Raw genomic sequence first — 25,006 nt, 5'->3', positions numbered from 1 at the left:
TAGAGGATTTTATTGTATGGGCAAATTCCACTAAGAAAACAATAAGCTCGAGATGCTTCTGCTGTTACTTTAGAATTATGCTGATACCAATGAAAATGTTGGACACAGTAACCAGAAGGCCCATAGGAAGTAAAACATCTGTTGAGCAAAGAGCTGTAATCATGGTCAACTGTGCAAAACAAGAAAGTGGGAGGGGGGTTTCCAGGTCATGCTGACCTGACACACTTTTGAATCATATAGCCTAAAATAAAGTTCCTGATTGATGCTATATGGTCTGTACTATTAATCATAACTGCATGAGATAAAACATCAGAGAACAGGAAGAGAGGGTGGGCAATGTTTATGATGTAGCCAGAATGTGTGCTTATTGGTCAACTGACTGGTAAGACAGTGAGGGTCCCAACTATATAACCTTATGCTGCTAATGAATTCTTTGGAGTCTTCAGGGCGGTGACACGTTGCCAACCTGGAGTTCTCCCTGCTGCTGCAGTTGCGTAATAAAAACTTCTTGTATTTTACCTCAGAATTCGTGAGAGTTATTTTACTCTATGTGGATATTTCCATAACATTCCTATTTCAGAATATCCAATAATAATAAATAACAAATAATAAATAACAAACCATTTCATTTGTGGAGAAAACAACTCTCAAATTATATTTGGCAGGGGAGAAAACAGAAAACTGAAATACTTGCAAGAAGACAAGAAAAGAGGAGAATGGGGTCTCCCAAACCTCTAATTATATTATGAGGCGGCAACGTTAAGATAGTGGATAAGACTGGATGATGAAAAAATATTAAATTTAGAAAACAAAGTTTTAAGATATGGACTTCATGCATATTTATGGTAAGGAAAAAGAAAGTGAACAAAGTTTTTGATAATAATATAATAAGAAAGGCATTAATTAGAGTATGGGAGAAATATAAAGGGAAATTTTATCATGGGATTCCAATGTGGATGTCCCCCCATGAAGCCCTCTCAAAGGAAGTAGATATAAAGAATGATGAATGGTTAACATATAAAGATCTACTCATAGAAGGAGATAATGGACAAGTAAGACTAAGAACAAGAGAAGAAATGAATTAAGCAGGTATAACATGCCAGTGGTTTCCACATAGACAGTTATCAGAAAAAATAAAAATGGATAATAAATTAATAGGATTGCTTAAAGAATCTACAGAACTAGACAAGATAATATGCGGAAAAGAAAATCACCAAATCGCAAAGCTGTATAAATTATAATTGGAAAGAAAAACGGAACAGGAAGTAGTTAAAGAGAATATGATAAAATGGATGCAGGAATTAAGTAGAACAATTCAAACAGAGGATTGATTTAGAGCATGGAATGGTAGCCAAAAAATATTAATAAGTACTGATCTAAAAGAAAATTATATGGAAATATTATATACATGGTATATGACACCAGAGAAATTGGCAAAGATGAAGAAAAATGAGAAAGATAAATGTTGGAGATGTAAAACAACAAAAGGAACACTATATCATATGTGATGGGGATGCAAATCTATTAGGAAATTTTGGAAAAAATAGAAAAAATAATTAGATTTAAAAATATCGATGGAAATGAAACCCAAAACACATTTGTTAAATATGGTAAAGTTAAACTCAAAATAAAAGAGACAAAATTTGTTTATACATATTAGAAGCAGCCAGAATTCAAGTGGCAAAGCAATGGAAAGACAAGGAGAAACCTTCGGTGGAGGCCTATTTAATAAAATTACAGGATTAATATTAACAGATAAATTAACAGACACATTGAAAGGAAAGAATAGAAAGGAGCATGAATCTAAGTGGGGGAAAGTAAAGAGTTATCTTAGAGAGAAATGGAAGAAAGATTCCAAACCTATACCAAGTGACTTAGGCATAAATTAGACACAGAACTGCTCTCAACATTGGTAGAGGTAAAAACAAAGTAAAGCAGATTGTTAATTTATTGATTGATTGATTGATTGATTTGATTTGATTTGTATCCCGCCCATCTGGTCTGGTCGACCACTTAATTCATATAAAATATGAATTAAGAAAGGTATTATTAAGATTGCAAAGAAAATCAATATCTGGTGGAAAATAAGGAAGTAAAGATGTTAAAGACTTACTATTTTGCGTAAGAGATAATAGAAAGTTATCTTGGTTATCTGCTTACATTGTGATAATTATTTACTTACTTTGATTATTTCTTTTTAAAGGCAATAAAGTTTAAAACAACAACAACAAAAACACTATCAAAGCAAGGGTTCCTGCAAAGGGAAATGAAGTTGCATTTGCAAACACCCCAGTAATCAAACTGAGCTATTAATACTCTTGATTTGCACAGTTTATGAAAGGATTTACACTGCCATATATGACCACACCAGTAAGCCAAAAGGGGAGGTCCTCGTCATCACTAATAAGAACTACAAATGATGAAGCGCAGGCTACACCAATATCCTGATGACAGATATAGCCTTAATCTACTGTATGTAACATATCTTACTGAACCTTTGAAAACTGCTTTCATTCTCTTAGCAGTGAAATTGTAACAAAAAATATTGCCAGCTCTGCTTCTGCATTTGGTAAGGTCATCCTCAGCATGGCAGCATGGTCAGATGTTTTTTCCAGCATATACAGGATCATATCGATAGACCAATAAGAATGAAAAACAAGGCTCCTATCATTAGAACCAATGACTTGATTCACACATGGTTATTATGAAGTGTCGTGATGTCCTTTTGACAGATTTGTAGCATATGAATAATCAAAGATTAGAGTTAGACAATTCTGAACTCCTTTAGTCTGGAATTCAGAACAAACAGCTTTGCAAGCTTGGGACAGAATCGCTATTCATTCAAGACAGTCATTTTACAACTAAGTCCTGTACCAGTGGATTCACCTTTTAATGTTAACTTACTTAGGGTTTGATCATACATGCAAAAAGAATAATTTCATTTTCATCATTTTTAGGAATTGATACATTTTTAAATGTGATCATATGCTGAGCCCATTCACATGACTGTCAATTTCAATCAGTACACTTCTTGCTATTTGCACTATAGGGTACACATGCCATTTTGTATAAATTGACTCATTTGCCATCCTGTTTCTGGGCTTCCCCAATATCCTATTTAAAAAATAATAATTTGTAGGAGATTCATCACTATTTTCTGTCACTTCCAACTGTACAGCCTGATGGTATACGTCACCTGCAGCCCTTTCTTCCTTCCTTTTTAATTTTCACTTCCCGATTCCTTTCTCCACTTTCTGTTTTTCTTGCCCCACTTTTGCAGCTCTCTTCCTCCCCTTTCCTTCCTTTATCCACTCATCACCCTTTCCTTGTTGTCTTGTATATCTCTCCCTCTCAGTTCTTGGCTTTCATTTTTCTTTTCCCTTTTGAACAGCATCAGGTGGAGAAAACAGGTTTTAAAAGGCTTGCAAAGCATTGTGAAGAGAAGGAGTTAAAGACAGAGAGAAAGAGAGGATACATTAATGCAACACCCTTTCTTTCTCCCCTTCAAACATTTCAAAGCAGGAAATGTCCCTTCTTCTACTCAAGCCCTCTTTCTGCTTTCCTTCCTACACCTGCAAGAAGAGACTGTCTCCTTCTGGAGAGACTGTCTCCTTCTGAGCAATTTGTTTTTGTGACTGCTGCTTTTGCTGCTAGAAGCAATTTATTGATAGCCCCTTTTTAAAAAAGGATATAAGCACAGTGGCCATGAAGTGGCCACAGCACCCCAGAACCCAACCCCTTCACAAAGCGAATAAATCAACAGCACACATGCTGAAATGATAAAGAATGAAGCAGTACATGATTAGTACATTTTAAAACAAGTTTCTATTTGGCTGAGGAACTGGGAAACAAACAAAAATGGACTCCTTCATCAGGGAACTCCATCAGATTCACTATTTACAGGAAAAAAGAGGAGAACTAAACAATTAATATTGAACTGTAACATGTTGATGGCCATACAGAGCCCAGAAGGTATGGAAACATTGAGGGCAGGTTAGCTTATCCTTGGCTTGTTGGTCTGTCAAAAAGATATATCTTTGCTTTCTCACTTCTCTCTTTCTTTGTGTATCCTTGATTCTTTTTGTTTCAATTTCTTTCACCCCTTATTTCACAGTGTTCCCTCAGGCACTTTGGTTTTGAGTGAGAGCTTCCCAGTTGACATGGTCAATATTAAAATCTTTCACTGTTGTCTTCATTGTATCCTTGAATTATTTCTTTCATCCACCATGCAATCAAGCACCTGCAACAAGCTCTCCACAGAAGATACATTTTGGGAGAAAGCTATCCAACATCCTGACAACATGGCCAATCCACTGAAGTTCTCATTTTTTCAAGACTGAAAAAAATGCTTGTCATCTGTCTTTCCTCCAGGGACTTTATCCTGCCATTTGATCTTAAGGATTCTCTGAACAAGGGTATGGTGAAAACAACAGAGATTTCTTGCATGGCATACAACAATATAATGGCTGATATCCTGTTGCCTAGTGTGCCAATCACAACTAGAGTAAAACCATTTCAGTCAATGGGATTTATAGCATAGTTGACTCACGAAATCCCCATGGATTCAATGGGCCTACTCTAGTTGTGACTTACTACATTAAGCAACAAGATTTAAGCCAATGTGTTTCTTAACAGTGCATATCAATGTTGCTAAATACTCCCGAGTATTTACATATCCATTATGTGCCAGGATCAGGCAGATACATCCTGTGAGTGTATCTGCATGATTCATTTTCGTATTGTATCAGTAGTTCTAATGTATTATATTAGTACTGTTTCTGACTTGTATTTATTTTCACTAATCCAATTTGAAAGGTGCTAATATCATTATATATCTCTGTGGCATTCAAGAAAACAATACTAATATGATATGATGGCAAGAATACTAACAAGATGTAAAATTGCTATGGAGAGGACAAAGGTTCTTCAGTTAGGAAAAAACAAGTTGCACAGAAATGCTTTACAAAATCACTCACAACAAAACCACTCTCCCTGTTCTTTAGGGAGAGCTGGGAATGAAAATGACACTGGAGAGTAAAACAAAGAGAAAGATGGAATGGCATTTTAAGCCCTACACTGGTTGTTGTTGTTGTTTTTAAAGTTACATGCTTCTTCCTGAGTAATTCACTGAGAGAGATTTCATGTAATGATTCAGCAGACTCATGCTGGAAATAACAGAAAACGATATGTTTTGTCCCTTTTTGAAGTATGACACATAAGGCTAGGATTCTCTGTTATTAGAAACTTATCAAAGATTCACTGATTTCAAAGATCAGATGGGTTGCTCTGCTCAATTAATGCTGCAGATATGCTTCATAAGGCAGCTAAAGGCACCCTTCTTCCATACGAACCTGCCTTTACTCTAAGATCAGGCCAGGAGGCACTTCTGAAGGTGCCATCCCTGAAAGAGGTGAGGGGGATGGCATGTCGAAATAGGGCCTTCTCGGCTGTTGCCCCCCAACTTTGGAATGCCCTGCATATAGAGATCTGCCTGGCTCCAATACTTTTGGCTTTTCGGCACTAGGCAAAGACCTTTCTGTTTAGCCAGCATTTTAATTAAATAGTATACTTTAGCAAACCGTATGAGGAGCACGGTTTATTAATGATAAATTGACTGTTTTAATATAGGGTATTATTATAATATTGCCTATTTTTAATGGTTTTAATTTTTCTAAAGCTTTAATATTGTTGCACGCTGCTCAGAGACCATTGGTAATGGTGCAGCAAAAAAAATCTTGTAAATAATTAAATAAATAAATATCAAATAACAGACTGGAGTGGCTTATTTATTTATTTATTTATTTATTTATTTGATTTATACCCCGCCTATCTGGCCCACCGGACCACTCTTAGTGAGCTGTAACCTCTCTTCCATGCTGAGCGCAGAACTAGGGAATGCAGCTTTGTGCAGAGTTGTATAGAAGGACCACTAAAATAATTCATTGTGTCAAATACAATTACTGAATGAGATATGGAGCAGAAACTGGCTAGCATGGTCATACCGTGTGACATGAGCTCAAAACTTACAGACATTTACTCATTGGAAGAGGCTTGGTTAAGTCTTTCTCAGTCCCTACTTTAAAAAGTGAAAGAGTGATACTGTATCTAGAACACTAACCTGAACCCTATGAACTGTTCACTTACATATTCTCAACACTGAAAAAATTTAAATACTATGTTCCATAAAAAAAAAGACCCATGGCATTGGAAGAAGTGGCTAGTTAGTTCAATTCACTATGTGAAACTAAGCATCTACTACAGTGGTGCCTCGCATAATGAGTGCACCGTTTAACGAAGAATCCGCATACTGATGCGGATTTCCCCACCGCTAATGCGAGGGCATCCTCGCACTGCGATGGGGGAACAACTGTTCGGCAGTTCCAAAATGGCTGCCGGACACCCAAAATGGCCTCTGGAACACTAAAAATGGCCGCCGGGACACCCAAAATGGCCACCGGAACACTAAAAATGGCCGCCGGGACACCCAAAATGGCCGCCGGGATACCCAAAATGGCCACCGCAACATGGGGAAACATCAGAGACTGGTGAGTTTTGGGCCCAATGGGTTTCCCCATCCCACTTAACGATGTTTCCCCATAGCGAAGGTTAATCCGGAACGGATTAACCTCGCTATGTGGGGCACCACTGTATTTCAACTTGCTGGCTATCAACTTTCAGTAGCAAGAAAATCCCATGAGTGCCAAAGAAAATGTAGTTGTATAACAAAGTTTATATAGTGGATGGAATCTTATTATTTATGCCAGCTAGCATAAGTCTGATGCATAAAATTTCAACACAGTGTTGCCATCAGCTAAGGAGTCAAGCCTTCTATTTCTTCTTGTCATGCAGCAGGTGTGTGATGAGAAATACAAGCCCTTGTAGTTACTAACTACCGTGTTTCCCCAAAAATAAGACAGGGTCTTATATTAATTTTTGCTCAAAAAAACGCATTAGGACTTATTTTCAGAGGATGTTTTATTTTACAGTCATGTCACCTTCTGGTTCCTGCACAATGGTGGACGGCAGAGTTTCGCGTAACTAGGGCTTATTTTTGGGGTAGGGCTTATATTACAAGCATCCTGAAAAACCATACTAGGGCTTATTTTCAGGTTAGGTCTTATTTTCGGAGAAACAGGGTAGTGGCAGTATATTTACTGCACATTATTTGACTTACATCAGGGACGTGATGGCACTGGGGGTTAAACCGCAAAACCTCTGGGCTGCAAGGTCAAAAGATCAGCAGTTTGAATCCACGTGACGGAGTGAGCTCCCATTGCTTGTCCCAGCTCCTGCCAACCTAGCAGTTCAAAAGCATGCAAAAATGCGAGTAAATAGGTACCACCATGGTAAATAGGTACCACCTCTGTTCCATGTCTAGTCATGCTGGCACGGAAACTGTCTTCGGACAAACATTGGCTCTATGGCCTGGAAAGGGGGAAGAGCACCGCCCCCTAGAATCGGACATGACTGAACAAATTGTCAAGGGGAACATTTAACTTTACCCATTGGACTTATGCCACAGGGAATACAAAACAGGACTGTGGGTGATGCACTTCAACACTTGGAAAAGACTGATACTGTTAATTGAATAAATACAGCTTTTATAATACTTGAAGATGTATCCTTAGTTGTTTTTAGACTAATAGATTTTCTTTTTCTTTTTTTTCCTGTTCAACAGTCTGACACAGCAGTGACCAGAGCTAGGGTGTTCTATGGTGCAAAATGTTTCATTCACTAATTCAATCTTCACAACTAATCTCTCCTCAGGTTCTTGTTTCGCCATGTTCTTGAATCCTGTCTTCTTCCACAGTTCAGTCTGATTCCCCGCCAGATTTCTCAGTTCTACAGAACTCTCCTATTTAGCCTGCCATATTCAGGGCATATCAAATCACTAAGTTCAATGCTAATGAATGCTTTAATCGCCATGACAATGGCAACTTTTCTTGAATTCTTCAAGTTCTTGTGGTGAATTTTTTTGCTTCTGCAGCCATCAAAATATCCACATTTTTTCCTTCATTTGCTGCAGCCCAGCCAGTACCAAAACCTCCACTGCCAATACAGTATATCACAGAAGTGAGTACACCACCTCACATTTCATAAACATTTTAGTATATCTTTTCATGTGACAACACTGAAGAAATGACACTTGGCTACAATGTAAAGCAGTGAGTATACAGCCTGTATAACAGTGTAAATGTGCTGTCCACTCAAAGTAATGCAACACACAGCCATTAATGTCTAAACCGCTGACAACAAAAGTGAGTACTCTCCTAACTGACAATCTCCAAACTGGGCATGAAGTGTCAATATTTTCTGTGCCCACCATTATTTTCCAGCAGTGCTTTAACCATTTTGGGCATACAGGTCACCAGAGCTTCACAGGTTGCCACTTGAGTCCTCTTCCACTCTTCCGTGATGACATCACAGAGCCGGTGGATGTTAGAGACCTTGTGCACTCCCACCTTCCATTTCAGGATGCCCCACAGATGCTCAATATTTATTATTTATTTATTTATTTATTTATTTATTGCATTTATATGCCGCCCGTCTAGACATGGTCTACTCTGGGCGGCTCACAACATACAAATAGCAAACAATTTAAAATATACACAATTTACATTTAGAAAAAAAAAAAGAAAAATATATAATCAAAGAACTTACAATTTTTAACAATCAATTTAAAGCAAAGCAAAGAGTCCCAAGATGGCATGAGTTAAAAGGAAAGAAATAAGAAATAAGCATCACTTAATTGACTGGAGGGAAGGCCTGCTTGAATAGCCAAGTTTTCAGTTGGCTTTTGAAGACACCCAGCGAGGCGTCTTCAATAGGGTTTAGGTCTGGAGAAATGCTTGTCCAGTCTATCACCTTTACCCTCAGCTTCTTTAGCAAGGCAGTGGTCATTTTCGTGGTGTGTTTGGGGTCATTATCATGCTGGAATACTGCCCTGCGGCCCAGTCTTTGAAAGGAGGGGATCGTGTTCTGATTCAGTATGCCACATACATCTTGGCATTCATGGTTTCCTCAATGAACTGTAGCTCCACAGTGCTGGCAGCACTCATGCAACCCCAGACCATGACACTCCCACCATCATGCTTGACTGTAGGCACGATACACTTGTCTTTGTCCTCCTCACCTGGTTACTGCCACACACACTTGACACCATCTGAACCAAATAAGTTTATCTTGGTCTCATGGGACCACAGGGCATGGTTCCAGAAATCCATGTCCTTAGTCTGCTTGTCTGCAGCAAACTGTATGCAGGCTTTCTTCTGTATCATCTTTAGAAGAGGCTTCTTTCTGGGATGACAGCCCTGGAGACCAATTTGGTGCAGTGTGTGGTGTATGGTCTGAACACTAACAGGTTGGCCCCCGACCCCTTCAACCTCTACAGCAATGCTGGCAGAACTCATACGTCTATTTCCCAAAGCCAACCTCTGGATATTATGCTGAGCACGGGCACTCAACTTCTTCGGTCAACCATGGTGAGGCCTGTTCTGAGTGAAACCTGTCCTGTTAAACTGCTGCATGGTCTTGGCCACTGTGATGCAGCTCAGTTTCAGGGTTTTGGCACTCTTCTTATAGAGTAGTGATCACCCTGCTTTGGCTCAGGTAAAACATTATTGACATGTACCAATGAGAGGTCTTGGGAGGCGGAGCCAGAAAATCTAGAAGGGAGGGGTGAGTCAGAGTCTAGTCAGTTCAGGCAGAGAGACAGAGAAAAAAGAGTTTGGGGGTTTGAGGCAGAGTCAGTGTTTAGGGAGTGATTAGTCAGAGTGTGACCTGTATTAATTAAGATAGAGTAGACCTTTGGTCTAGATGGGCGGGATAGAAATCCAATCAATCAATCAATCAATCAATCAATCAATCAATCAATCAAATAGAAGAGGTTAAAGTAAAATACTGAAGCTTTGTGTAACTTTAAGAATGTGCTTAAGAACTATTCCTAAAACAGTTTGATCAATAAACCTGTTTCTGTTTAAAAGTTCAGTACTGAATGGACTTCAGTCTTTCATAGGAAATATAGGTTGATAAAGAGATCAACACGTGGCAGAGAGGAAAAGGGCGTGTTGAGATATCTTCGGGAGCTCTGTGTTTGGTGAAACAAACAGGGGCCACAGGGTAAACGCCACACTAACCTCTGGATATGACTCAACTTTGTTGGTCGACCATGGCGAGGCCTGTTCTGAGTGGAACCTGGCCTGTTAAATCACTGCCTGATCTTGGCCACTGTGATGCACCTCAGTTTCAGGGATTTGGGACTCTTCTTATAGACTAGGCTATCTTTATGTAGAGCAACATTTCAATTTTTTTTCCAGATCCTCATATAGTTCATTACCATGAGGTGCCATGTGGAACTTCTGGTGACCAGTTGGAGAGAGAGAGTGTGATAACACTTGTGATTTGGACATTGTCATTTAGGGGTGTACTCACTTTTGTTGTCAGCGGTTTAGACATTAATGGCTGTGTCTTGGGTTATTTTGAGGGGACAGCACATTTACACTGTTATACAAGCTTTATACTCACTGCTTTACGTTGCAGCCAAGTGTCATTTCTTCAGTGTTGTCACATGAAAATATATACTAAAATATTTATTTATTTATTTATTTATTTATTTATTTATTTATTTATTTATTTATTTATTTATTTATTTATTTATTTATATTGTATTTATACCCCGCCTAGCTAGTCATTTCGACCACTCTAGGAATGTGAGGGGGTCTACTCACTTCTGTGATATACTGTAGATAGGAAAATATAAATGAGTGCACAAAGGTTTCTTTAAGAAGGTAGGATGGCAAAACTGCAAATGCAAACATTTATATCTCTTCGGGGGGGGGGGGAGAATAAAGTATAAAGAATCTCCAAACTGCTTAATTTAATACAACATAAATATCTTACTTGGATTTATGAGTTTATACTTCATATCTGATCCCAACATCACTGGACATATAATCATCAAATTTTGATAATTGACATAGTGTCCTTATTATCTTGGCAGACTGTGGGAAATAAAATTACGTGCAACCAAGATAAATTAGGCACTGACAATACATCTCTCTTCCAATCTTTGGACCCAAAGATAGAGAGAGCAATTCCAGTAATTCTGGAAAAGAGTGTTAAAACTTTATTCTGTGGTCAGACCAGAGTCTTATTATGTGTAACTGCTTATTAAAAATAAGCCTTATTGGTTCTCTCTGAAGGATTTTCTTTTATACATAGCTTTATCCTATAATTTTGTCCCTGTTGGGCATACTTCCTAAATTTAAACAAAAACAGTCAAGCAATGAAGAAAGATTAACACATTTACTGTGAACAAAAACTCCCAGTTGTACAGTAAAATTTCAAGTTATCTGTTTTACTAATGGGGAGAGTACAAACCCTGCAGGAATTCACTATGCAAACTGGTAATTACAGTAGATTCATTCTCTCTCTCTCTCTCTCTCTCTCTCTCTCTCTCTCTCTCTCTCTCTCTCTCTCTCTCTCTCTCTCTCTCACACACACACACACACACACACACACACACACACACACACACACACACACACACACACACACACACACACACACACACACACACACACACACACAGGGTAGACTCCCTATATATGTATATATAAAGAGAGAGAGAGTATATGTATGATCAGGCAAAAAAACCTATAGCTTTTGATGTAGGTTACAACAGAAATGTTTCTGGAGGAAAAATATTACGAAAATCAACAGCAAATCTAAAGGCACATATTATTCCTTGGGAATGTGTCCTTTAACTGTGCTTATGAGAATGCAAACATACTGTATGTATTAAGTAAATTTGCTTGCAGGAACCCACACTTCATCAGCATGCTCTTTTTATTAGCAATTTCTTTTTCTTTTTCCTTTTCTTTTTAAACAGCATTCAGAGTAAATTTGCCACATTGGTTCAGAACTACTGTTTGCAATCCAAAAATATGACAAAGTGCTGCTGCAAAGATGCAGATGTTATTCTTCCTCTTTTCTTTTTTCACATTCAGATTGGTGTCTTGTATTACATTGTTATTATATGCCTTCAAGTTGGAACTGACTTACAGTGACCCTAATAGGGCTTTCAAGGTAAGTTAGATATTTACATGTGTGATTCACAGAGGCCACAAAGGAGTAAATATTTCCTTGTCTCTCTCCTACCTGAGGAGGGCAAACCAGAAAACTGCTACCTTCATAACATGAGAGGGCAAGGTATTTTGTGACATGATTAAGAAGAGAATATCTTTTTGTGCAAATTTTTACTAATATTGCTTTATTGTGAATAAGAAAAATCCACAAAATGCCAGTGGCTGCTGCTTTCTTGCCTAGACCTTTAAGGATCAGAAACATCAGAAAAGTTGTTTAGGTCGTTTTCAGAAATCAGTTGGTCTTTCTATGCATGATGGATAAGTGTGTCTTTTGCTTCTCAAGGGCAAAGGGCACACATTTTGTGCAGATTATAGACATTCACAGCAGAAAAAATCCTCCACTCCATGTCTTGCTTTCATCTAGAAGTGAGTAATTTCATGGAGCTTGTAAATCAGGGTGTCTCACTGAATCAAGACAGGTTAAATCAATGGAAATGAAGAATTTATTAATATTGTTTACAACTCTAGGCTAAAAAGATCGATGGCTGTTCCTTTTCTGCACAACCAAAATGAGCAAAGCAGTCTGGCAAACATATAGAAGAGAATTTAATACTTCCTTCATGCTCCTGCCATGTTTTCTGCCTTGTCTCAAGGCATTCATAGTTTTGTGTTGCTGAACCTTTCTAATCCTGTTTTCATTAGGACTGGCCTGCATACAGTGAAAATAATAATGAATAAGTCATTAATGTTTTCACAGGAGATAAAAAAAATTATCCCTCTCACCTGACTGCATGAGTGTGGACACAAGGAGATGACATAACCAATGAATCCTAACTAGATCCAAAGCCAGACTGTAGGAGAATGAAATATTCTTGTTCCCTCAAGAGGTAGTCCAAAGCTCTGGCAAATATACTACTCCAGTGGTGGCAAAACCTTTTGGACTCGTGTGCCCAAACTGGGAACAACAACAACAACAACAACAACAAGAAGTGGTGGCGGCGGAACCGGAAGTGGCGGCGGAAGGGGGAATCCCAGCACAGTGGTGCCTTGAAACCCCACTCTGGATCCACTGCCAGCACGAGCTGCTCCAGATCTGCCTGCGGAAGCGCCAGCACTGTGGCTGCAGCCGCCTTCTCGGGGTGGTGGTGAAGTAGTGATCTGGCGACTTACGGTTCACGTGCTGGCAGAAAGGGCTCCGTGTGCCAGCTGTGGAATGCCTGCCATAGGTTCGCCATTGCTGTACTACTCTGTTTGTTGTCCTGTCTTTCAAATTGCACTTTCTAGTGTCTCAGCTGCGCTAGATCCAATGTATCCCTTTCTGTCTGTTGTTCTATAGTACCAGTTGCTTTCACTACAGCTTTCATTAGTTGTTTTTTTGGCAAGCTAACTTTCTGTAGAATTCCTTCTTTATTAACAAGAGCCTGAATATATACCATGTTGTGGCTGGAGAAGTCTGCCACTGAGTGACTAAAAATGGTAATACATATTTCAGACAGATTAATTTAATTAGTCAGCCACTAGTGGCTCAAGTGCTAGAGATAGTTACATGTCTTTGTCTTCAAAAACACCAGGCACAGTAAATGAAAATTATAAAAACTGTTCCTAAAATTGCTGTTTTTTGTAGGTCTGACAGTGATATTTCTGAGATCTGCTTATAATGCTGTGTGAAATTTCTTGATATTATTCCCAAAGCTCCAATGACTATGGGGACAACTGAAGTGTGTTTCACCCACAAGTGATATGTTTCAATTGTCAAGTCTCTGTATTTTGTCAGTTTTTCCATTTCTTTATTTTCTTCTCTGGAATTGCAATGTCAATGATCCAGGCATTTCTTCATTCTATTACTACTATGTTTGGTGTGTTATGTTGAAAGTGTCTATCAATTTGGATCAGGAAATCCCACAAGATAGATAGATAGATAGATAGATAGATAGATTTATTTATTTATTTATTTATTTATTTATTTATTTATTTATTTATTTGATTTCTACCCTGCCCCTCTAGACGACGTCTACTCGGGGCGGCTAAGATCTTGACTTCCTCATTTTCTGACACCTTCTTTACCTGATGTTCCCATGGGTTTTTGGAGCCTGGCAAGTTATAATTTCTGCGTAATGACAATGCACTAATTTTGCCACTCAATCATGTCTAATTTTGTAATCTGTTTGTGCAATCTTTGGACATTCTCAGATGTTGTTTCAAGTGTCTATCATACATTTCAGTTTGATGTATCTGTTACACGCTGTTTTAATTCTTTCATAGTTTCAACAATTATTTTCCTTTCTAGGTCATATATTTTGCATAATCTGACTTTTATTTTTTCACTTTTAAGTTTTCACTCTTTCAAGTGTTTTTAAGTTGCTAATGTCTGCACATAATTTATTTATTTTTCTTTCCAGTCAAATTTTCCATTTTGGTGTGTGTGTGTGTGGGGGGGGGGGGGTTTCTGGGTTTTTTTGCAGCATGTAACCAGGTCCATGGTTATTATGGTAGATGTGCTATACATGAGCTGGTTGGTTTCCTTTAGGGTGTTGGCTTGGATTGTTCTGATAACTACATTTGCATCATTCAGTAGACCTTTTACTGGTTTACTCTGTAACTGGTGCAAAGTGGGGCACCTTTGTTTTTCTGTGTTCTGGCTAATATGAGTTACTATTTTTTTCTTCAGTGATCTCTGCAGTTTTGTCTACTCATAACTTATGGGTTGTTCCATAAGTTGTTCCTCTACTGATACTCCCCACCACTGTCATCAGTAGAAGTTTGTAGAGCAGTCTGGGTCTACCTCTACCCTCCTTTTGTCTTCCATACTAAGGTAACTGTTCTGTGTTGATTTTTCTTTAGCCAGCTTTCGTAGTTCTTGCAATTCTCCGGATGATAAACCTTCTTTGGTCTATTCATCACTGTTCTATTATGTCACTATCTGGGTGTTTCCTTTTCCAAATTTCCCTCATTCTTTTTTGAAAATCAAAGGCTGTTGGGTTTTCCTTATAATACCATTTCATAATTTCTCTATTTTTGGTTGAAGTCTATGTTTTGCATTTAAGTTGTTCCATTAGCTTTGCAGCAGCCTGTCCTAGTTCCACAACAGGGTCTGCTGAGCCCTGTAGCCCATTTGTCACCAGATGTCCAGGGGCTATAGCATCTGAAACGGTCCTTGTTGACCTGGGCGATGACTGATCTGGTATGGATTTCTTTTTATTTCTTCTCATTATAATTGATGGTTGGTGGACACCGTTGGTCTGGCTTCTCAGCTGAAACTTGTGTGTCTTGGGAGACCCTTAAGCATAACTCTCAATCTCACTGAAATGCACAAGCCCCTCCGCCTCAACAAGGCCTGTGCCTATGGAGGGAATTATTATTATTATTATTATTATTATTATTATTATTATTATTATTATTATTATTATTATTATTATTATTATTATTATTATTATTATTATTATTATTATTATTATTATTATAGAAATGCAGAGTTGAAAGATGTTAAATCTGTTAAAAATTAATTAAACCATCTTAAACACCAAATGAACCCAAAAGGATGCTTCCTTTTTATTCTTTAACTTCCACCCCAAGTAGCAGAGTCTTTCCACTTCCATTTTAGCTTATCACTAGTGGTATGGAACAGGCTTTGATAGCAACAACATCCACGAACAGCAAACTTCCAATGCAGACCTAGAATTAGGGCGTGATCACATAAAGTAAATGTTCCCTACTTAAACCGCAGTTAAGTAATTGCATACATTTGCAATAACATGACACATGATCATTATTGAATCATTTATCTGGCCAGCGGTGTAACTGCAGTTTATTTTCCCCTCACCTGGAGGCTTCTGTTATATTCCGATGGTGCATCAATATAATCCTTAGCGGTATGACATGTGTGCATGACCCTGTAGATTCTTTTCTGAAGCCAAGTCACCTGGGAAGATGGTTACCATTATTGCCAGGCAGCTGCCCTGCTATAATTATTTTAAATTTGTAGCCAGTATATCAATACGAAAGTAACCCTATGTCAACAGCTTTAAATCCATTGGTAGATGTTGCATCACTCCACCTCCTGTTTGACAAGTAACACAGACCTGGATGGGGGTGCCAGGTCCATTGAGCACAATGCAGTTCTTCCAGGGGCTCCAGCACAACAGGGGAAATTTTACCAAGCAGGAACTCCTACCTGATATTTCAATGTATGGGTTAGTAATTTAAAAAAAAAAAAATAAGGGGCTGCACTGCCACAGAACACAAGAGAGAAAATAAATCAGCACCACAGTGTAGCCAGCCATAATGATTCAAATAGGAGAAAATGAATCGGTAACATTAAAACACATTGGAACGGTCACCTCGGTATGTATATATCATGTGACTGTGATTAAGTATAACAAAAGTATGAAATGTATCAGTAGAATAGGGGAACATTTCCCTGATGTGACCACACCCTTACATAAGCTTTACCAGTCCAGTTCAAATGATCTGTATTAAGGGGAAAGAAGCCTCATTGTATTTAAAGAGCTTATTCTTAAACAAAACAAAATAAAACAATGAGCTGTTTGCCACAGTACGTGGTCCATCTGGGTAAAAGTCAGAAAGAAGGGCCTCAAATTTTCAGATGGTGGCAGGACTGTGACTTAGCATCACTGAGTGTTACTTGCATAATTATGTTGTAAACCAGCTAGCACTATGGGACAGTATATAAATAAAAATAACAAATAATCATCATAAAGATTGTTAAAGAAGAAAGGAAAGGAAAGGAACCAGTTTCCTTCTTTCATTTCTAGGGGCCAAACATGGAAACTTCTCATCATCCTTGACTATACAGAGGAGAGAGCCACTGTGGAATTCATATGACAAAACAACAGAAAAGCTTATTACATAATCACATATAGACATATTTTCACCCTCTTAGAACAGGCTTGCTGCTCTACAAACTCAAGATACCTTCTACTGATGATAGTAAAAAAAAAATTAAATGGATTTGGCTGCCGCAATCAGAAAGAGTACCAGCTCACTAGCAAAAAACACATACACACCAAATATACATAAAGTGCATGGCATTCGATATAGCAATATAGATTACAGGGCATCTTTCAGCTCTCAATAAATACTTTTCATCACAACCTAGTACTGAGTTCACAATGCTTTTCCTTTTCCAGTGAAGATGTTCCCCTATTTGAAATTCATTGCATTGTATTCATCAACATCCAGAAAGGCATGTGTGCCTTTGGAGGTTTTTATTGCTTTTGGAGTATTTAGGTTCAGGTTTGCAAATTTAGGAATCACCTAAAAAGGGGGAAAAATGGAAGACAGAAAAGCATTTGGTACTGGAAGAGATACGTGCAAACTGATTTGTACCAGGCCAGAAAGAAGAAAATTGATATGAAGTGTGCCAGAATTTGGCTCTGATGTAACAACAAAATGTTTTGTATCATCTCTCTTCCCCCAAATTTGAAAATATATTATTTATTTTGCATCAAATTCACATCTACGAGATAAATGTTCAGGAAGTTATACTGAATTTAACACAAATAAATTGACACAATGATACATTTAGTTTAACAGCCAAGCTTCCTTATAAACAAACTCTTTCTTATTTATATGTTTGTGGTGGAAAGCTGCCAACCAACTGGAACATTTTTTGTCATCGTAACCTCTCCATAGTGATGCATGGAGGAGAGAGCTTTAAAAACAGCTAAATGTTTCGCTTGTGACCATAGTTGCTTCAAACAATACAACAATACTCTGTCTTCTGCAATTTAGTGACCGCTGTATTGCATCAGATAGCACCTACTTCAATTCAGAAAGATTAGAATGTCCTCTTGTCTCATTAGAAAGGGCAAAGATTGATCTGGCAAGAAGAAATATTGCTATTGATTAAGCTTTTATACTGCTCTTGAATATACTTATTTCTCAAACAAATTCTAAGGTTTGAGTCACATTTTATGCAAGGGCTCTCTTTTATTAAATATTATTAAAATATTATTTACCAAGCACTTACAGTATCTGTACTGCAGGATGGGCAAAGTGTTGTGTGACTGCATCTCCTAGGATTCCTCATAAATCATTAGGTTAACTGGCGCTGCTGGGACTTGCAATCCATCTGAAGGACTGCACTTTGCCCACACCTGCTGTACCACAAAACATAAACAGCTACAGTCCCCAACTGCCACCTTTTTATAAAGTAGATCCACAGACACAACATATGAAGCTAATGGACAAGAAATTGAACTTATGGAGCTCAGCCCATTATGAGGGAAACAGTAAAACGGTGATAAAATTAGGATTAAGTAAGAGGGGAAGGGCAAACAAACCTGCTGTGTGAGATTGGACATGAGTATACAGCATTTTTTTTCTTTTAAGAATATAATTAGGTGGCTGATGCCCATGCATACGGTAACAGACCAACATGCCATGTACATAACATACACATTGTTATAAACATTACTTCTGTTGTTTTAAGAGTATGTTACCCTTTTCTGTTACAAAAAGGTGCTGATTTCCAAGTGTCAGACAGTAGATTTGAGGCACCAGAAGCAAATTCCATTTCACTTTACCATTAATGTATTCAAAATGGTGGGCTTAAAATGCAAAACTATAATTTAAAATGCAACACGAGTTATATGAATTTAAAACATAAAACTCCACATGCTTAAAGTCAGGATTTTAAAAACAGAGTTTAACATAACATAACAGAAATGTAGGAGCAGTTGTAAAGCTTTGAATTGTTAGCAGGGGGAGAAGGAAATAAAGGTTAATTGACATCACAACTGAAGGATTACATATGGCCATCTAAAGAGTCCATGAAGTCTGTTTTCAAAGATTATCCAGCAGAACAGGAGAAACAGCAGAATGTTCCATTTAAAACAATAGAGACTAAGAATCTGTGTTTACAAACAGAGAGAGAGAGAGAGAGAGGGAAAGCATGAACAAAAAAGAGATAATGAGATAAAGAAAATCATTTTTCTGGAAAAATATCTTACGTAAAATAATGAAAATAGAAAAGGCAGGGCTACTAAATTAAAAACTACAGTACAAAGAGAATACAATGGTGGAAATCATGTTGATTACTATAGTGTATTGCACTAGAGTAGGCCCATGGAAGCAATAGATATTTTGTAAGTCAATTCTTCTGTAAGTTCCATTGATTCAAATAGGCCTACTCTAGTGGCAATGTAGGATGTTAAAATATATTGCAACTAGAGTAGGCCCATTTGAATCAATAGAAATTGTGGAGGAGTTGATTCACCACATCACCATTGATTCAATGGACCTCTCTAGTGTGACTTACTACACTAACCAAAAGGAATTTTGACAATGAATAACAGAAAGAAGAAAAGATGAGGAAGAGGAATAAATTTAGATATGGACTGCAATTTTTAGAGCAGCCAGAACATTCCTCTGGAAAGAAAGGTTCACAACCACTGTATCTCCCTGTTCCCACGATTGCTGCTGAAATCTTACTTTTCAGAGAGTTTCATTACATGGTTGCAAACAATTAGGAATCTTGTAGAAGGCATGGCAGCATGAATCTACAATGTTATCAGATTTAGTTATGTTACCACTACAATAAAAGAAACAGAGCCAATGAAGAGTATTGCCTTCACTCTAAATTGGCTAATTTCCCCCTCAGCCAGATCTGAACAAAAGTACTGTATTTTTCCGTTTACAAGACGAGCCAAAGTATAAGACAACCCCGCTTTTCTAACCCCCAAATTAGAAAATATGCACGCTCGTGCCCCTTTGATCCTCCTGGTGTTTCCCGGCTGCGTTTCCCCCTTCCTAAGCCTGGCAGAGCTTAGGAAATGGTTAATGCAGCCATGAAAGGGCAGCGCGCTCGTGCCCCTTTGATCCTGACGCCCTTTCATGGCTGCTTCAGGATCGAAGGGGTGAGAGTGCACTGCCCTTTCACGGCTGCTTTACCCTGTGGCTTCGCAAAAGGCAGAGAAAGCGGTTGCCTGCTGTGTATAAAACGATCCTCAATTTTTGGTCTAATTATTTAAGTAAAAAGTCTCATTTTAATCGCGGAAAAATATGCTATGACATTATAATACTGAACACATGTTTTCACCTCCTTTTAGTACAGTCTCCCCCAAAATCACTAAAGTGGGTATCTTTTCATAGCATGTGAAGTAAACTAGTGAGGATGACAGGGAAGGTGAAAAGATGTAGAGGAAAGAGAGTTAGAAAAATGAAGCAGGAGGAACAACAGAAATCAGGGCTGAAGGTACAGAATTGAACAGAATAGTGCTATATTTTATAAGTGAAATAATACTTTCATTGACTGGAAGTGTCCTTAAAAGTAAGCAATGTAACATATCAGTGAATAGTTTATGGATCTTAGCTGCAGGAGTTTGTAATCTCTGACATACATTAATGACAGTCACAGAACTCAGCCATCGAGTTCCCTGTACCCACTTCTTCACTTCTCTGTACCTCATCTACAGTTGTTAATACCAGTGGAATCTGTGAAAGCACTGGTAAGTTAAAGGCAAAAAGCAGAAGGGAAAGAGAATTTTTAATAAAATGCAGGACAGATGAACTGCTTTGCAATATTTTTCAAGGTTTAGAAAAAAGAAAGAATGCAAATGGGGAAGAGGGTCAAGCACCGATTAAGATGGTTGACTGCAAACTTTTACTCATTCACTTGGGAACAAGCTCTGCTGAATTCACATAGAAAGTATGTATAAGATTAGTCTGTTAAATGTCCCAGTGAACTATCATGTATCATTAAGTCCTGACAAGATGGGGATGCTGTTGGTCTGTAGAAAGTCAGGACTGGGATTCAACATATTCTGGAAGAGGCTGTCTCATCCTGAAATGTTAGGTTCATAGCCTTTGACTCTGCTCTCCAGAGATCCTGGAAGGATTTTTCCAGTGGTGGGATTCAAATAAATTAACAACAGGTTCTATGTCCTAACGACCATTTTAACTATACCAAAAGATATACCAAAAGATAGTTTAATAATTCACTCATTAAATACTGCAATAAGAACAGTAAGAGAAATACACCCAAGTACAGTGGGGTCTTGACTTGAGAACTTAATTCGTATTGGAAGGCGGTTCTCAAGTCAAAAAGTTCTCAAGTCAAATCTGCATTTCCCATAGGAATGCATTGAAAACCATTTGATCCGTATCTGCTCTTTTCCGTCCATAGAAACTAATGGAAAGCTGCTATTCCGCCTTCGACCACTAGAGGGGGATATTTTGTTTCTTTTTTTCTTAGGTCAAGAAAGGTTCAAGGAAGGCAGGGAAAATACAGTCCAGGCAGTACAGTACCAGGCAGTCTGAAGACTGTCTCCCAATCCACTCTCTAAACGCTGGGAGGAGTGAGGAAGCAGACAGGCACCCTTTTCACTGGCCAACAGTTAACTGAAAGTTCACATTTTGCACTTTCCCTGCCTCCTACGTGGTTTTTTTCAGTTCTTAACTCAAATCTAAGTACTTAAGTCAAGTCAATATTTTCCTATGAGAGCGGTTCTTAAGTCAAAATATTCTTAACTCAAGTCGTTCTTAAGTCAAGACCCCACTGTAGATTATGTTTAAAGGAAGATTTTTAAATACCTGACAAACAGTTATTGAAGATATTTCCATATTGCTGTTTGATTGGCGTCCTCACTTTTCTTTGCTTTTATCCGAGCATCATCAACTGTGTGATTTACCCTTAACCATCTTTGCACTGTAGGAGTAGGATTCGCAGAAATTCAAGAAACTGAAAATGGGATTTGTTTTGGGCAAACCTTGCCTGTTGAATTCATAGATTGGTCCTAACACGAGTAGCCCCTTCATGGATTGCTGCCTTGTTGTGGCGAAGGGGCTAGAGTTACTCAGAGAAGCTGTGGGCTATGCCATGCAGGGACACCCAAAACGGATAGGTCATAGTGGAGAGCTCCGACTAAATGCAATCCACCTGGAGTAGGAAATGGCAATGCCACTCCAGTATCTTTGCCAAGAACACGCCATGATCAGAAACAAAAGGCTAAAAGATGCTACTGAGGAAGAGTGGAGGACAAGTACAAGTAGCTCCAGAGCTAATGAAGTGGTTGGGCCAAAGCCAAAAGGACGCTAAGCTGTGGACGCACCTGGAAGTGAAAGGAAAGTACGATGATACAAAGAAAAATACTGCACAGGAACCTGAAATATAAGATCTATGAACCTTGGTAAACTGGATGTGATCAAACAGGAGATGGCAAGAATAAACATTGACATCCTGGACATCAGTGAACTAAAATGGACTTGAATGGGTGAATTCAATTCAGATGATTACCATATCTGCTACTGTGGGCAAGAATCCCATAGAAGAAAAAGATTAGCCCTCATAGTCAACAGAAGAGTGGGAAAAGCTGTACTGGGATATAATCTCAAAAATGATAGAATAATTTCAATGCGAATCCAAGGCAGACCTTTCAACATCACAGTAATCCAAGTTTATGCACCAACCACCAATGCTGAGGAGATGGAAATTGACCAGTTTTATGAAGATTTACAAAACCTTCTAGAACTGACACCAAAGAAAGATGTTATTCTCATTCTAGAGGATTGGAATGCTAAAGTCAGGAGTCAAGAGATAAAAGGAAAAACAGGTAAGTTTGGCCTTGGAGTTCAAAACGAAACAGGGCAACGGCTAATAGAGTTTTCTCAAGAGAACAAGCTGGTCATCACAAACACTCTTTTCCAACAACGCAAGAGGCGACTATATATGGAAATCATCAGATGGGCAATAATGAAATCAGATAGATTATATTCTCTGCAGCCAAAGATGGAAAGGCTCTATACAAACAGCAAAAACAAGACCTGGAGCCGATTGTGACTCTGATCATCAGCTTCTCATAGCAAAATTCAAGCTTAAACTGAAGAGAGCAGGAAAAACCACTGGGCTACTCAGGTATAATCTAAACCAAATCCCTTATGAATACAGAGTGGAAGTGAAGAACAGATTTAAGGTACTAGATTTGGTGGACAGAGTGCCTGAAGAACTTTGGATAGAGGCTCGTAACAACGTACAGGAGGCAGCAATAAAAACCATCCCAAAGAAAAGGAAATGAAAGAAAGCAAAGTGGCTGTCCAATGAAGCCTTAGAAATAGCAGAGAAGAGAAGGGAAACAAAATGCAATGGAGACAGGGAAAGCTACAGAAAATTGAATGCTGACTTCCAAAGAATAGCAAGGAGAGACAAGAGGGCCTTCTTAAACGAACAATGCAAAGAAATAGAGGAAAATACTAGAAAAGGAAAAACCAGAGATCTGTTCAGGAAAATTGGAGATATTAGAAGAACATTTTGTGCAAAGATGGACATGATTAAGTACAAAAATGGGAGGGACCTAACAGAAGCAGAAGACATCAAGAAGAGGTGGCAAGAATACACAGAGGAATTATATTGGAAAGATTGGATATCCTGGACAACCCAGACAATGTAGTTGCTGACCTGGAGCCAGACATCCTGGAGAGAGAAGTCAAGTGGGCCTTAGAAAGCTTGGCTAACAACAAGGCCAGTGGAGGTGATGGCATTCCAGTGGAACTATTTAAATACTTAAAAGATGATGCTGTTAAGGTGCTACATTCAATATGCCAGCAAGCTTGGAAAACTCAACAGTGGCCAGAGGACTGAAAAAGATCAGTCTACATCCCAATCCCAAAGAAGGGCAGTGCCAAAGAATGCTCCAACTACCATATAATTGCACTCATTTCCCACACTAGCAAGGTTATGCTCAAAATCCTACAAGGTAGGCTTCAGCAGTATGTGGACCGACAACTCACAGAAGTTCAAGCTGGATTCCAAAGAGGCAGAGGAACTAGAGACCAAATTGCTAACATGCACTGGATTATGGAGAAAGCCAGAGAGTTCCAGAAAAATATCTACTTCTGCTTCATTGACTACGCAAAAGCCTTTGACTGTGTGGACCACAGCAAACTATGGAAAGTCCTTAAAAGAAATGGGAGTACCTGACCACCTTTATCTATCTCTTGAGAAACCTATACGTGGGACAGGAAGCAACAGTTAGAACTGGATATGGAACAACTGATTGGTTCAAAATTGGGAAAGGAGTACAACAAGGCTGTATATTGTCCGCCTGCTTATTTATCTTATATACAGAATACAGTGGTGCCTCGCTTAACGAGCGCACCATATAACGACGAAATCGCATAGGGATCCGTTTTTTTGGATTGCTAATGCGATCGCTTACCGATGGGCCCTATGGCCGAAAATCACTTTCCGAAGATTGGTAAGCGTTTCGCTTACCGATCTTCGCAAAACGAAGCCCCGACGATCAGCTGTTCGGCGGACAAAATGGCCACCGGAAGCTCCGTAATGGCCGCGCGCAGCGTTTTCGCGCCCTCCCCTCGCTTAACAAGGGCGCGAAAATGGCTGCCGGCCATAGGAAACCTCGCTGAACGATGTTTAATGTGTTCCAATGGCTTTCCCTGTCCCATTTAGCGATGTTTCGCTATAGCGAAGGTTAATCCGGAACGGATTAACCTCGCTATGCGAGGCACCACTGTACATCATGTGAAAGGCCAGACTGGAGGAATCTCGAACCAGAATTAAGATTGCCGGAAAAAATATCAACAACCTCAGATATGCAGATGATCATGGCCACTGGTCCCATCACCTCCTGGCAAATAGAAGGGGAAGATATGGGCTCCATATTTTCTTGGGCTCCATGATCACTGCAGATGGTGGCAGCAGCCATGAAATTAAAAGACACCTGCTTCTTGGGAGGAAAGCGATGACAAACCTTAACAGCATTTTAAAAAGCAGAGACATCACCTTGCCAACAAATGTCCGCATAAGTCAAAGCTATGGTTTTTCCTGTAACGATGTATGGAAGTGAGAGTTGGACCATAAAGAAAGCTGACCGCTGAAGAATTGATGCTTTTGAATTATGGTGCTGGAGGAGGATCTTGAGAGTCCCCTGGACTGCAAGGAGAAC

At 38.8% G+C, this 25,006-nt stretch overlaps 1 protein-coding gene across 10 annotated transcripts in view; it reads right to left on the bottom strand.

Annotated features, from left to right (window-relative positions):
- BNC2 (basonuclin zinc finger protein 2) overlaps positions 1–25,006 on the bottom strand; it is a 651,492-nt gene that overhangs the window by 202,182 nt on the left and 424,304 nt on the right. The window lies entirely within an intron of this gene.

Source organism: Pogona vitticeps, chromosome 2, assembly GCF_051106095.1.
Source record: "Pogona vitticeps strain Pit_001003342236 chromosome 2, PviZW2.1, whole genome shotgun sequence".
NCBI classification, from domain to species: domain Eukaryota; kingdom Metazoa; phylum Chordata; class Lepidosauria; order Squamata; family Agamidae; genus Pogona; species Pogona vitticeps.
This window is presented reverse-complemented; position numbering and strand designations above follow the sequence as displayed.